Source organism: Sapajus apella, unplaced genomic scaffold, assembly GCF_009761245.1.
Source record: "Sapajus apella isolate SASKATOON/1434 unplaced genomic scaffold, GSC_monkey_1.0 scaffold123, whole genome shotgun sequence".
Taxonomy (NCBI): Eukaryota; Metazoa; Chordata; class Mammalia; order Primates; family Cebidae; genus Sapajus; species Sapajus apella.
The window spans coordinates 3,288,091-3,301,793 of NW_022437063.1; the positions used below are offsets into that span (position 1 = coordinate 3,288,091).

General features: G+C 47.6%; 1 protein-coding gene across 3 annotated transcripts in view; it reads left to right on the forward strand.

Moving 5' to 3' along the window:
- Positions 1 to 13,703, forward strand: part of PPARA (peroxisome proliferator activated receptor alpha) — an 88,065-nt gene that overhangs the window by 4,408 nt on the left and 69,954 nt on the right. The window lies entirely within an intron of this gene.

Genomic DNA, 13,703 nt, shown 5'->3' on the forward strand with positions numbered 1-13,703 from the left:
TTTTTTTTTTTTTTTTTTTTTTTTTTTTTTTTTTTTTTTTTTTTTTGAGATGGAGTCTTCCTCTGTTGCCCAGGCTGGAGTGCAGTGGCACAACCTTGGCTTACTGCAACTTCTGCCACTCGGATTCAAGTGATTCTCCTGCCTCAGCCTCCTGAGTAGCTGGGACTACAGGTGCCTGCCAATGCACCTGGCTAATTTTTGTAGTTTTAGTAGAGATGTGGTTTCACCATGTTGGCCAGGCTGATCTTGAACTCCTGACCTCGTGGTCCACCTGCCTCGGCCTCCCAAAGTGCTGGGATTACAGGCGTGAGCCACCCCACCTGGCCTACAATTCACTTTTAGGTTCTGAGTTACTGTGTCAGTTTTGCCAGGAACTTCATTGCTTCATGGCAGGCATGTTTTAATGTTATCAATTTAAAACTTGATAACATTAACTTTGAGTTAATGTGAGTGCTTAGCAGACCCTGGGACGTCCACACTGACTGGTACAGAGCTGTTTTCATTATGATTTGAATATTAAGCAGATGGCTTGTTGAGAAAGGCCCATGACAGAACATGCCAGGGATAGGCTGAAGATAAAGGCCAGATGATATGGATTTGTGTGGTCACCATCCATGAGAGACCAGGGACAGTGGGGCTGATGACGACCGGTGCAACTCTGAAGCAAAAGTAAATTCACTGGCAAGCAGGGCACGGTCTCTCACTTCTGTAATCCTAGCACTTTGGGAGGCCGAGGTGGGAAGATCGCTTGAGGCCAGGAGTTTGAAACCAGCCTGGCCAACATGGTGAAACCCCATCTCTACAAAAAAATATAAAAATTAGCCAGGTGTGGTGCCAGACACCTGTAATCCCTGCTACTCAAGAGGCTGAGGCAGGAGAATTGCTTGAGCCTGGGAGGTGAAGGTGTCAGTGAGCCGAGATTATGCCACTGCACTCCAGCCTGCATGACAGGGCAAGACTCCATCTCAAAAAAATAAAATAAATTAATTAATTGACAGTAGAAAAAATGTTTTCTTTTACCTCTTTTTTTTTTTTTTTTTTTTTTTTAGATGGAGTTTCACTCTTGTCATCCAGGCTAGAGTGCAGTGGCGTGATCTTGGCTCACTGCAACCTCCGCCTCCCTGGTTCAAGCGATTCTGCTGCCTCAGCCTCTTGAGTAGCTGGGATTACAGGCGCCCACCACCACACCCAACTCATTTTTGTATTTTTAGTAGACACAGGTTTTTGCCATATTGGCTAGGCTGGTCTCGAACTCTTGACCTCAGGTGAATCACCCACCTCAGCCTCCTAAAGTGCTGAGATAGGGTGGGCGCAGTGGCTCACGTCTGTAATCCCAGCACTTTGGGGGGCTGAGGCGGGCAGATCATGAGGTCAAGAGATTGAGACCATCCTGACCAATACAGTGAAACCCTCTCTCTAATACGAAAACTAGCTGAGCGTGGTGGCGTGCGCCTGTAGTCCCAGCTACTCGGGAGGCTGAGCCAGGGGAATCGCTTGAACCTGGGAGGTGGAGGTTGCAATGAGCCAAGATTGAGCCATGGCACTCCAGCCTGGCAACAGAGTTAGACTCTGTCTCAAAAAAAAAAAAAAAGTGCTGGGAGTACAGGCGTGAGCCACCGCTCCAGGCCCGTTTCTGACATCTTAGACATAACATAAGAGACGCGCACAGTAATCAAACACTGTAGTGGCTTTCTCTAGCTCCTGTTTGTCAAGCTTATGAACAGAGTTTTAAAAGTTATGTGTGAGAGAGAGAGAATGAGAGAGAGAAGAAAGAGAAAACATGTCTTCTTTATAAACTATTTTGTAACTTGCTGTATTGACTACTTGCTTTATTTAGGTTATGAAAAATCTTTCTATGTGAAAAATATTTATGACTCATTTGAAATGTCTATATCATATCCCATTGTGTTTAGATACAATCATATTTAGCCAATCTCTTTATATATATATATATATATATATACACTTAATGCAGTCGTTCTACGAATATTGACTGAGTAGCTGCCGTGAGCTGCCGTCCCCAATGCTGAACAAGACAAGCTGGATCCATGAAACTACTTTTCATACCAGAGTATAAAAAAGAAACTTAAAGATAATCCTCATTGTGGTAAAGGATGAAGAATATGTTTTTGCTGGGACATCTTACTCTTTAGAAATTGGTGACCAGTGTTCTTTTTCTTTCGTGCTGTTTTGGAGAGTCTGTGTTTTTGTAATAAATATTTAAGTAGGCTGGGCGCAGTGACTCATGCCTGTGATCCCAGCGCTTTGTGAGGCCGAAGGGGATGGATTGCTTCAGCCCAAGACTTCAAGACCAGCCTGGGCAACCTGGTGAAACCCCATCACTACCAAAAATACAAAAATTAGCCAGGTGTAGTGGCATATGTCTGTGGTCCCAGCTACTTGGAAGGCTGAGTTGGGAGGATTCCATGAGCCTGGGAAATGGAGGTTGCAGTGGCTGAGATGGCACCACTGCACTCTGGCCTGGGCAACAGAGTGAGAAAAAAAAACTAAATAAATATTTATGTAGTCATCCTTAAGCAGTCTTTTAAATTTTATTTATTTATTTACTTTTGAGACAGGGTCTTGCTGTGTCACCTAGGCTGGAGTGCAGGCACGATTGCGGCTTTCTGCAGCCTCGACCTGCTGGGCTCAGGTGATTCTCCCACCTCAGCCTCAAGCAGCTGGGACCACAGGCACGTGCCACCATGCCTGGCTAATTTTTGTACTTTTTTCAGAGACGGGGTCTTGCTATGTTGTTCAGGCTTGTCTCAAACTCCTGGGCTCAAGGCATCCTCCTGCCTTGGCCTCTCATAGTGCCGGGACTACAGGCTTGAACCACTGCACCCGACCTAAGTGGTCTTTTTAAACACACACACACACACACACACACACACACACACACACACACACACATTAATTAAAGTATTTCCTTATTATAAATATATTTGAAACATGCCAATTTTTATTCTTTTTTTTTTTTTTTTTTTTGCTCTCTTAGTTTCTGTGTGTGAATGGAGATATATATAGATATATTGCTTTCTTTTTTTTTTTGAGACAGAGTCTCTCTCTGTCATCCAGGCTGGGTTGCAGTGATGTGGTCTCAGCTCACTGCAACCTCCGCCTCCCAGGTTCAAGCAATTCTCCTGCCTCAGCCTCCTGAGTAGCTGGGATTACAGGCACATGCCACCATGCCTAGTTAATTTTTGTATTTTTAGTAGAGATGGCATTTCATCACGTTGGTCAGGCTGGTCTCAAACTCCTGACCTCATGATCTGCCCTCCTCGGCCTTCCAAAGTGCTGGGATTACAGGCGTGAGCCACTGTGCCCGGCCAGATATAGTTTTAATGGCAAATAGGATGAATGTCTTAACTTCCAAGTAGCCAGTGTTTTTGTCTAATGTTTGCACTAATTTTGTCACACTGCAGTTGGAGGCTGTGGCCTGTCTAATTTCTGCTTTTTTGGAACTTGAGGGTCTCTGTTTTTATTTGTTTTTGGTAGCTTGGCATAGAGTACATTTTTCTTTTTCTTTTTTTTTTTTTTTTGAGACAGAATTTCGCTCTTATTGCCCAGGCTGGAGTGCAGTGGCACTATCTCGGCTCACTGCAATCTCCACCTCCTGGGTTCAAGCGATTCTTCTGCCTCAGCCTCCCGAGTAGCTGGGACTACAGGTGTGCACCACCACGCCTGGCTGATTTTTGTATTTTTAGTAGCCACAGAGTTTCACCATGTTGGCCAGGCTGGTCTCAAACTCCTGACCTCAGGTGATCCGCCTGCCTCAGCCTCTCAAAGTGCTGGGATTACAGGTGTGAGCCACCACACCCAGCTGTAGATACTTTTTGAAAAGGTATAGTGTCTGATTACAGGGTAGAAATATGCTATATCTGTTATTTCAGCCTTATGAGTTGCATAGAATAAGCCAGATCACCTTTAAGGCCATGTGGTTAGGGACACTTAGGCACAGAATTTACATTTACAACTTGGTGATAAGATGGTTTTAAGGTAAGAACTTAATAAGAAAGGCCTTAGCTGTGCCAGGGGCCCATGTTTAAAAGAACATGTTTCTTTTTCCATGTATTTCTGCCACTTGCATGCACTGAGCTTCTACAGAAAGGAGCACCATGCAGGCACGTTTTCCACACATGACCGGATTTGCTCGTTACTCAGAGGCGTGTGCATTCTTTGCTTTTAGAATATTTAATTAGCATATTTTAATAGTGATATTATGGTGTCTTGGAAGCTTATGCACTTGCAAAGTAAAGAACTGGCCAGGCACGGTGGCTTATGCCTGTATCCCTATCACTTTGGGAGGCCAAGGCTGGCTGATCATAAGGTCAGGAGTTCTAGACTAGCCTGACCAACATGGTGAAACCCCATCTCTCCTAAAAATCAAATCAAATAAAAAATTAGTTGGCATGGTGGCAGGTGCCTGTAATCCCAACTCTTCGGGAGGCTGAGGCAGGAGAATCACTTGAACTTGGGGGATGAAGCCTGCAGTGAGCCAAGACCACACCATTGCACTCCAGCCTGGCCAACAGAGTGAGACGCCGTCTCAGAAAAGAAAAGCACTTACTCTTCGCTAGGTCTCACCCCATTACAGTTCTTTGTAGCTGAGCTGCATTTGTTTTGAGGCTCACATACGGTAAACGTGGTGGGAAATTTGGAAATTTTGCTTTGCATCAGCAAAGCAGCTTGATATGGTGGAAAAGGTATTAGGTCATTAATCATGAGATTTGGATTCTAGCCCCTTAGCTGCTGCCTGCCAGGCCTGGAGACCTTTGTCCCCCTCTTTAAACTGCTGTTTTCTCATCAGAAAATGGAGTTCCTCTCTATGCCCCCTCTCTGAAGGGTTGTGAAGTTTTTTTTTTTTTTTTTTTTTTTTTTTTTGAGACGGAGTCTCACTCTTGTTACCCAGGCTGGAGTGCAATGGCGCGATCTCGGCTCACCGCAACCTCCGCGTCCTGGGTTCAGGCAATTCTCCTGCCTCAGCCTCCTGAGTAGCTGGGACTACAGGCACGTGCCACCATGCCCAGCTAATTTTTTTTGTAGTTTTAGTGGAGACGGGGTTTCACCACGTTGACCAGTCTCGATCTCTTGACCTCGTGATCCACCCGCCTTGGCCTCCCAAAGTGCTGGGATTACAGGCGTGAGCCACCGCGCCCGGCGTGGTTGTGAAGTTTTTTAAGCCGTGGCTTAAAAAACTGCCATCTCAGGAGGTGTCTGAAGAAGGTGGACATGCCCTTGGCTGCCTGCATTTCTCGCTTAGCCAGGTCTCACACCTGTGTTGCATGTGCTCTGGCCATTTTATGATTTTTCAAAGGCTTTTAGAAGGCAACGTGCTACCATCCCGCCTTACATACCAATGTTGGTTTCATTTTGGAATATACAATTGAGAGTTCTCCACCAGTACAACAGAAGCTGTTGCGAGTGGTTCCTGTGTGTGTTTTTGTGTTTGTCTTTTGAGATGGAGTCTCGCTCTGTCGCCCAGGCTAGAGGGCAGTGTCATCCAGCTCACTGCAATCTCTGTCTCCCGGGCTCAAGCGATTCTCCTGCCTCAGCCTCCTTAGTAGCTGAGACTACAGGCATCTGCCGCCATGGCCGGCTAATTTTTGTATTTTTAGTAGAGATGGGGTTTCAGCATGTTGGCCAGGCTGGTTTTGAACTCCTGACCTCAAGTGATGCACCTGCCTCAGCCTCCTAAAGTTCTGGGATTGCAGGCGTGAGCCACCACACCCAGGCTTCTGTGTGTTTTGAATGTGACTGTGACCTCAGGTTTTGGTGGGGCGGCACCTTGCGTTTGCTCTTACTGCAATTCCATGGCATACCCAGACCAGGCCTCTTGATCGTGAAGAGGGGTCTGCTGAAATGCAGGCCCAGTGAATCTCCCCACACCCAGACACACTTCCATCAGGCCATAGCTTGGTGCTGCCTGCACCCCTGTTCCCTGTTAGTCTGACTTTCCCCACTGAGTCTAACTCCCTGAGGGCCGCGAGGATGTCTTACTTACTTCTGCCCTGCTAGACCTGTATACTGAGTAGGTACTTGTAAATGTTCACGGAATAAGTACATGATTCACAGAATTTAATTCATGGAGAATGTACTGATGGGCCTCTGTGGTCACCACAGTACTCAGATGTAGGTGGGAGCTGGACGGATGTGGGGGGGCCTAAACAGGAGTGCAGACAGCAGCGACCAACAGATGATGACTGGCTCCATCCCACCACAGGGAAATTGCCCCGGGCCTCTGGAGCTTCCGCCACACCTAGACTGAGAGAGCCCTTCTTCCGTCTATACTGAGCGGTGTCCGCTCCAGACTTCACAGCGGTGTATGTCTCATCACAGCGGTGTTGGGCAGCACTGACATTTAACTGGGTGGGCGTCCTTCTCCCACTGCGATTGTCAAGCTAAAATATTCCCAAGAAAAATTAGAGAAAACTTAGATGAAACATCGTCTATGTTCCAAGAGGCAGGACTCATCGGACTGCTTTTAATTTGTTCTGTTTTAAGAGATCTAGATAAAGAGGAGGGAATATTTCATTCTGATTTATTTGTTTTATACTTTTAACTTATAGACCACAAGCCAACCTTCAAAAGAGCATCATTTTGAATAGTAAGAGTTAGGAAGGCAAATACAGAAGGACTAATGGCTTCAAAGATTGTGAGCTTCGTAGGAATGGCTTGAGATGAGGGCATAGTTAAGCAGAATATTGAAGCTCCCCCAACACCTTTCATTTTTCATTTTTAAGAGTGAGTAAGACTGGGCACAAAGGCTCATGCAATCCTAGCACTTTGGGAGGCTGAGGTGGGCGGGCCACAAGATCAGGAGTTTGAGACCAGCCTGGCCATCATGATGAAACCCCATCTCTACTAAAAATACAAAAATCAGGGACGGGAGTGGTGGCTGACGCCTGTAATCCCAGCACTTTCGGAGGCCAAGCCAGGTGGATTGCCTGAGGTTGGGAGTTCGAGACCAGCCTGCCCAACATGGAGACAGGAAAATCACTTGAACCCAGGAGGTAGAGGTTGTGGCAAGCTGAGGTCGAGCCATTGCACTCCAGTCTGGGCAATAAGAAAGAAACTCCACCTCAAAAAAAAAAAAAAAAATACAAAAATTAGTTGGGCGTGGTGTTGGGTGCCCGTAGTCCCAGTACTCTCGAGGCTGAGACAGGAAAATGTGCTTGAACCCAGAAGGCGAAGTTTGCAGTGAGCTGAGATCGCACCACTGCACTCTAGCCCGAGCGACAGAGCAAGGCTCCATCTCAGGAAAAAAAAGAGTGAGCAAGGTCGCAAGCTTTTTTGCATCCATTTGTAACTGAATACATCTGTGGTTATGTGATAACCACACCAAGGTGACAAATTGCCAAGTTTCAGTAAAAGAGATCCAGTTATTTAGAGGCTGACACGTGGCTATGTCCCTTTCTAAGAAGTTAGTGGTCAGCTTTACATGAGTATTTAAATGTATGTTTATAATTCAGCAATATGGCTTGTGAAGTACAGATTGCCCAATCAAGCGGCATGCAAATCTTGATTATCTGAGACAGTTTCTCTTCTATTGTCTATGGAAGAAGGGTTAACAGGGATGTTTAAATGGATGAATTTTTGAAGCACTGTCAGGCAGCTTTCCACATGGAGCAAAATGACATGGAGTGAGCTGCTAGCATGAGGAACATATTGCCCCCTGCCTAGGATCAGGAGTAAACATAATAAATTCTAGACTGCAGTCTCACTTTAGCCCATTTTATGAGTCAGCTTGATAACCGGGGTAGTGTCTTCTTTTTGGGGAGTGCCTGGAGTCTCATTCTGCTGCCCAGGCTGGAGTTTACCGGTGTGATCTCGGCTCACTGCAACCTCCGCCTCCCGGGTTCCAGCGAGTCTTCTACCTCAGCCTCCCAAGTAGCTGGGAATATAGGCGTGCACTACCATGCTCAGCTAATTTTTGCATTTTTAGTAGAGATAGGGTTTCACCATGTTGGCCAGGCTGGTCCTGAATTCTTGACCCCAAGTGATTCACCAGGCCTTGCTTCCCAAAGTGCTGGGATTACAGGTGTGAGCCATTGCACCTGGTGGTAGTGTCTTCTTTTTTCCCCTGAGACAGTCCTGCTCTGCCACCCAGGCTAGGGTACAATGGCCTCAGCTTGACTCACTGCAACCACTGCCTTCCCAGTTCCGTGATTCTCCTGCCTCAGCCTCCTGAGTGGCTGGGATTACAGGTGTGTGCCACTATGTCCAGCTAATTTTTGTATTTTTAAGTAGAGACGGGGTTTCACCATGTTGCTCAGGCTGGTCTTGAACCCCTGACCTCGTGATCCACCCTCCTCAGCCTCCCAAAGTGCTAGGATTACAGGCATGAGCCACCGCACCCAGCGGTAGTGTCTTTTTTATTCACTGTCCACTCTCTTTCTATTTCTGTGTCTCTATCTGTGCATTGGGGATGAAATTAACATGAATGATATTTAAAGAAAAAAATGTTCAGAGAAGTTAGATACTTGCTTTAAATTGGAATCGTCTCTCAGTATGTGAAAGTTATCTGTAGGCTAGACACAGTGGCTCTTGGCCTGTAATCCCAGCACTTTGGGAGGCTGAGGCAAGCAGATCATGAGGTCAGGAGATCGAGACCATCCTGGCTAACACAGCGAGACACCCCGTCTCTACTAAAAATACAAAAAACTAGCCAGGCGTGGTGGCATGCACTTGTAGTCCCAGCTACTTGGGAGGCTGAGGCAGGAGAATCGCTTGAACGTGGGAGACAGAGGTTGCAGTGAGCTGAGATTGCGCCATTGCACTCCAGCCTGGGTGACAGAAAGAGACTGTCTAAAAAAAAAAAAAAAAAAAAAAGTTATTTGTAGTAGAAGCAAACAGGGCAGTATTTGACCTGTTGACAGTGTCCTTGGACTTTACAATTTGTGAGGCGGAGTATTTTGCTTGAGTAGTACAAGTCTGTTGGGTTTTTTTTTCCCCACTTCGACAAATGTTACAAGACTCTGTCCCCAGATACAGGCAAGGAAGCCTGGGCCTCCCATCTCTACGCAGCTCCCTGTGATTCACAAGCACCAGTCAGAAGTGCACAAAAGTTCAGAATGCGATTTTCGTCCTCTTCTTTCCTTAGAACACTGACTTTGCTGAGAGCTTTTCCAGAAAGGAAGGCACTCTATTCTAGTTTTCAAGTCAGAAAAATTAGGTTCATCTAGTCTATTCAGTGACGTGTTCTGAAAGAGGGACATTTTTTTAATGTTCAGTTGTGCAAAGATCTTGGGAGAGTGCTATCCTGGGAAGAAGGCTTTGGAAAATGAGAGCGTGAAGGGGAGAGGGTATTTAAATGCGTTTGAAGCCGAGGATCCTTGAGAGAAAAAGCTGGGACTAGCAGGGTTAAACGAACTTGCGTGACAAGTGATGACTAATGATTCCAGGGGTGGGATGTGGGTGCCTAGTGAATTCCTCCAAAGTCAAGAGACAGGATTCCAGACCCAGGGAAAAGGGAAGAAGGTGTGAACACCCAGAAGTGGTGTAGGAGGCGGAGATTCCGATCGCAAGCTGTGAATGAAAGATGCCGACCACCACTGCAGCAGCCTGAAAGCCACAGTTTGGAACCGCTAGGGAAGGGCCAGGAAGTACGAATCCAGGGCTGGTGCCCTGAACCCAGAGGGGCAGGCTCCCGTTCCCAGCTAAGGGTGGCAGCCGGCAGGGATCCTTCCAGGAGAAAGGTCCGAGTGGACGCTTTCCATTCAGAGCCGCAGCAATGCCTCAGAAGTCCCAGGCTTCATGTGGGAACAGATAATGTGAAGAGTATTTAGCAGGGTGCCAAAATACGAAGAGATCAATATCGTTTTTTTGTTTTGTTTTGTTTTGTTTTGTTTTTGAGATGGAGTCTCACTCTGTCGCCCAGGTCGGAGTGCAGTGGCGTGATCTCGGCTCACTGCAACCTCCACCTCCTGGGTTCAAGTTATTTTCCTGCCTCAGCCTCCACATTTACTGGGATTACAGGCGCCCGCCACCACACCCAGCTAATCTTCATATTTTTAGTAGAGATGGGGTTTCACCATGTTGGCCAGGCTGGTCTCGAACTCCTGACCTCATGATCTGTCCTCCTTGGCCTCCCAAAGTGCTAGGAATACAGGTGTGAGTCACTGCGCCTAGCCCAATATCATATTTTCATTTATTTATTTTTGGACAGGGTCTCACTCTGTCAGCAGGCTGGAGTACAGTGGCAAGATCTCGGCCCACTGCAACTTCTGACTCCCAGGCTCAAGCGATCCTCCCATCTTGGCCTCCTGAGTAGCTGGAGCTGTAGGTGCACACCACCACACCTAGCTACATTTTGTGTTTTTTGTAAAGATGGGGTTCAGTCATATTCAGGCTGGTCTCAAACTCCTGGACTCAGGTGATCTGCCTGCCTCGGCTTCCCAAAGTGCTGGGTTTACAGATGTGAGCCATCATGTCCGGCCTAGTATTTTTCTTTCACTCTGGAAACCAGAAATTATTGACTTTTTTTCCTGCTGCATTCTCTTTACTTAGATCTAGTTGTTGGTGTCTAGGTCAGAAGTCTAAGTGAAAGTGAATATTTAACCACACTCAAGCACAGCTAATGATCTTTAATACTAATAGAGGTATAAGACTTAAAAGAAACAAGAATCCAGAGGGAAATGTGGCTGATGATGGACGCAGAGAAAACCATGGCAGCTTCCATGGACCCATAAAAAGATCCAAAACCTAGAAAGCGCACCAAGACTCTCTTTGGAATAATGAATGAATTCAAACGTGGGCTTTCTTAGTAGGTTAAATCGTTTTCTGGAAGGGATTTCAGAAGGATGCATTGCCCAATTATGGCATCAGGTCTGCTACAGACTCTTCAAGAAGGAAACCTCTGAAAGACAAGAAGGAACAATTAAAAATTAGAACCCAGCTGGGAGGAGTGGCTCACGTCTGTAATCCTAGCACTTTGGGAGGCCGAGGCGGGCGGATCACGAGGCCAGGAGTTCGAGAACAGCCTGACCGACATGGTGAAACCCCGTCTCTACTAAAAATACAAAAATTAGCCAGGCATGGTGGCGTGTGCCTATAATCCCAGCTACGCAGGAGGCTGAGGTAGGAGAGTCACTTGAACCTGGTAGGTGGAGGTCACAGTGAGCCGAGATCATGCCACTGCACTCCAGCCTGGGCAACAGAGCGATACTCCATCTCAAAAAAAAAAAAAAAAATTTAGAACTCAGAAAAGGAATTAATTACTTTTGAGAGACAAAAAGATGAGATTCTAGCCTAAGGTGTGACACATCTATCCACCAGGTTTCATTTTGATACATGTGAAGTTAAATCACCGAAGGACCAGGTGAGCAGATGTGGACTTTCCAACTGTGTGCGCGCCTTCCTCAGAGCACTCAGCGCTGTTCCTGCCTTGGCACTAGCGTTCGATCTCTGTGGTTTCCGGAATCCCCCAGCCCCTCTGGTTCCATGAGGCCCCCTGCACCTCACTGTCACCCTTGTGAGCTTCAAGTCTGTCACCCACCCGCCTCCCAGATGTCGCCTGGGCCCTCCTGAGGCCCTTGAGCTCAGTGTGTCTGATTCTGAGCTGCCCTGCGATTTCCCCTCCCCTGACTCTGGTGATCCTTTTCGGTCTCAATTGCCAGCCTCCTGCTAGGGCTGGGGTGGGGGACATCAAAGGCAGGACAAAGTGCAGGGTCCTGGCCTAGCACTTAGCTCTGAGATGCAGACAGATTTTTCAGCTGGCCCGTGGCTCAGTTCCCCTCCGCTACAAGAGGGATGCATACTAGTGTTTCTGCGGATTGCTGCCCCTGGCAGGCAGTGCGAGCTTGGTAGGCGCTTCCTGGGTTATCATTGCCCCTCCCACCTCAATGTTGTCCCGTCCATCCAAACTTTATGGAATGAGAGGTTGATAGGAGGGCCTGGCCCTGATGTTCCAGGGACTGACACACTTTCTACACAAGCCCCTTCTGGTTCTTCTTGAGCAGTGGACGTGCTAGTGACACACTCCCTTACCTGACCCTCATCCCCCACGACACGCCCCCGTGACCTCTACCCTTGAGATCTCAGCTTAAACACACTTGTAGCGGCTCCCTGTACCACCTGCTGGGGTTGTGTGCTGATGCGGGTACTTGTAATACGTGGTGCTTTTCCTCTGATGCACTCAGGCAGTGTTTTTTCGAGTGGTGGCTTGGTGGCAGTGGCTCTCCCGTGAGGCCAGAATTCTTGTCTCCTCACTCATAGTTGAACCCGGAGCCTCTTGCTGGTAGGTGCTTCAGGACTGGTTGTGGGAGCCCCAGGCTCCTACTGGGCACCCACTGCTTGAGATTCAAGTCTTAATCAAACACCACCGCCTTCCCAAAGTCTTTCTTACTGCTCCCCCAAACTAGAGGCAGGAATTTTGTCCTTCAGACACCCTATGGCATTTGAATCACTCTGATTTGACAAATTCTGCCTTCACTTGAACAGCTATTGGGGGCATATGTCAGTCATTCATTCCTGAGTTCATTCATTTATTCAGCCAATATTTACTGAGCATTTACTGCATGCCAGGCGCCGTCCTGCTGTGGAAAACAGTAGGCACAATTCCTTGCCACTGTGAAGCACTGCTTCACGTAACTGGCAGACTCCCAGCTTCAAGGAAAGGCACAGAGGGAAACTGAGAGGCCTGCAGCATGCAAAGAGAGGGGACAGAGGGTCACGGGGGCCACCAGGGCATGTGCGTGGCATCTGCCAGTGAACAGAATGTGCAGCTCCGTATGTGGTTGTCTTTTTTTTTAACGAGACTGTGTCTCACTCTGTCACCCGGACTGGAGTGCAGTGGCGCGATCTCGGCTCACTGCAACCTCTGCTTCCTGGGTTCTGGCAATTCTCCTGCCTCAGCCTCCTGAGTAGCTGGGATTACAGGCACCCGCCACCAGGCCTGGCTAATTTTATTTTATTTTTGTATTTTTAGTAGAGACAGGGTTTCACCGTGTTTGCCAGGCTGGTCTTAAACTCCGACCTTGTGATTTGCCCGCCTCGGCCTCCTTAAGTGCTGGGATTACAGGCGTGAGCCACCGCACCCAGCTCAGTTGTCTTTAAACTTCAGAATTTCCTTTCACTAAAGGAACAAAGTCCAGGGAGAGGAAAGAGTGAATACAAATTATCCAAGAAACTTGAGAGCTCATTTTAGTTCTCCTGATTATGATCTTAAAGGCATTAAGTGCTCCAGTTAAACTCCTTTTGACCCACATAGGCTAGCAGCATTTAAATCCTGGGTGATTATTAACCCTAATCATGTGTCTAATGGCCTATATTGAAGACGCTCCCCCTGTTTAGTTATGGCCTTGGCCTTTGCTCTGTCGCTGATAGTTCCAGCCTGAAAAGCAGATGAGCCCTCAGGGCCACAATCCCACCGCGGTCACAGAAGCGGGACAGTCGCTCCCTGAAAAGCAGCGTTCCAGCAGGAAGAGCAGGCTCCCGGCTGCTGCGAACTTGACTCCATTTGGTTTGACAGAAATGAGAGGCGGCCGGGCGCAGTGGCTCACACCTGTAATCCAGCACTTTGTGGGGACCGAGGCAGGCAGATCATGAGGTCAAGAGATCGAGACCATCCTGGGCAACATGGTGAAACCCTGTCTTTACTAAAAATACAAAAAAAAATTAGCTGGGCATGGTGGCATGCACCTGTAGTCCCAGCTACTCAGGAGGCTGAGGCAGGAGAATCACTTGAACCTGGGAGGTGGAGG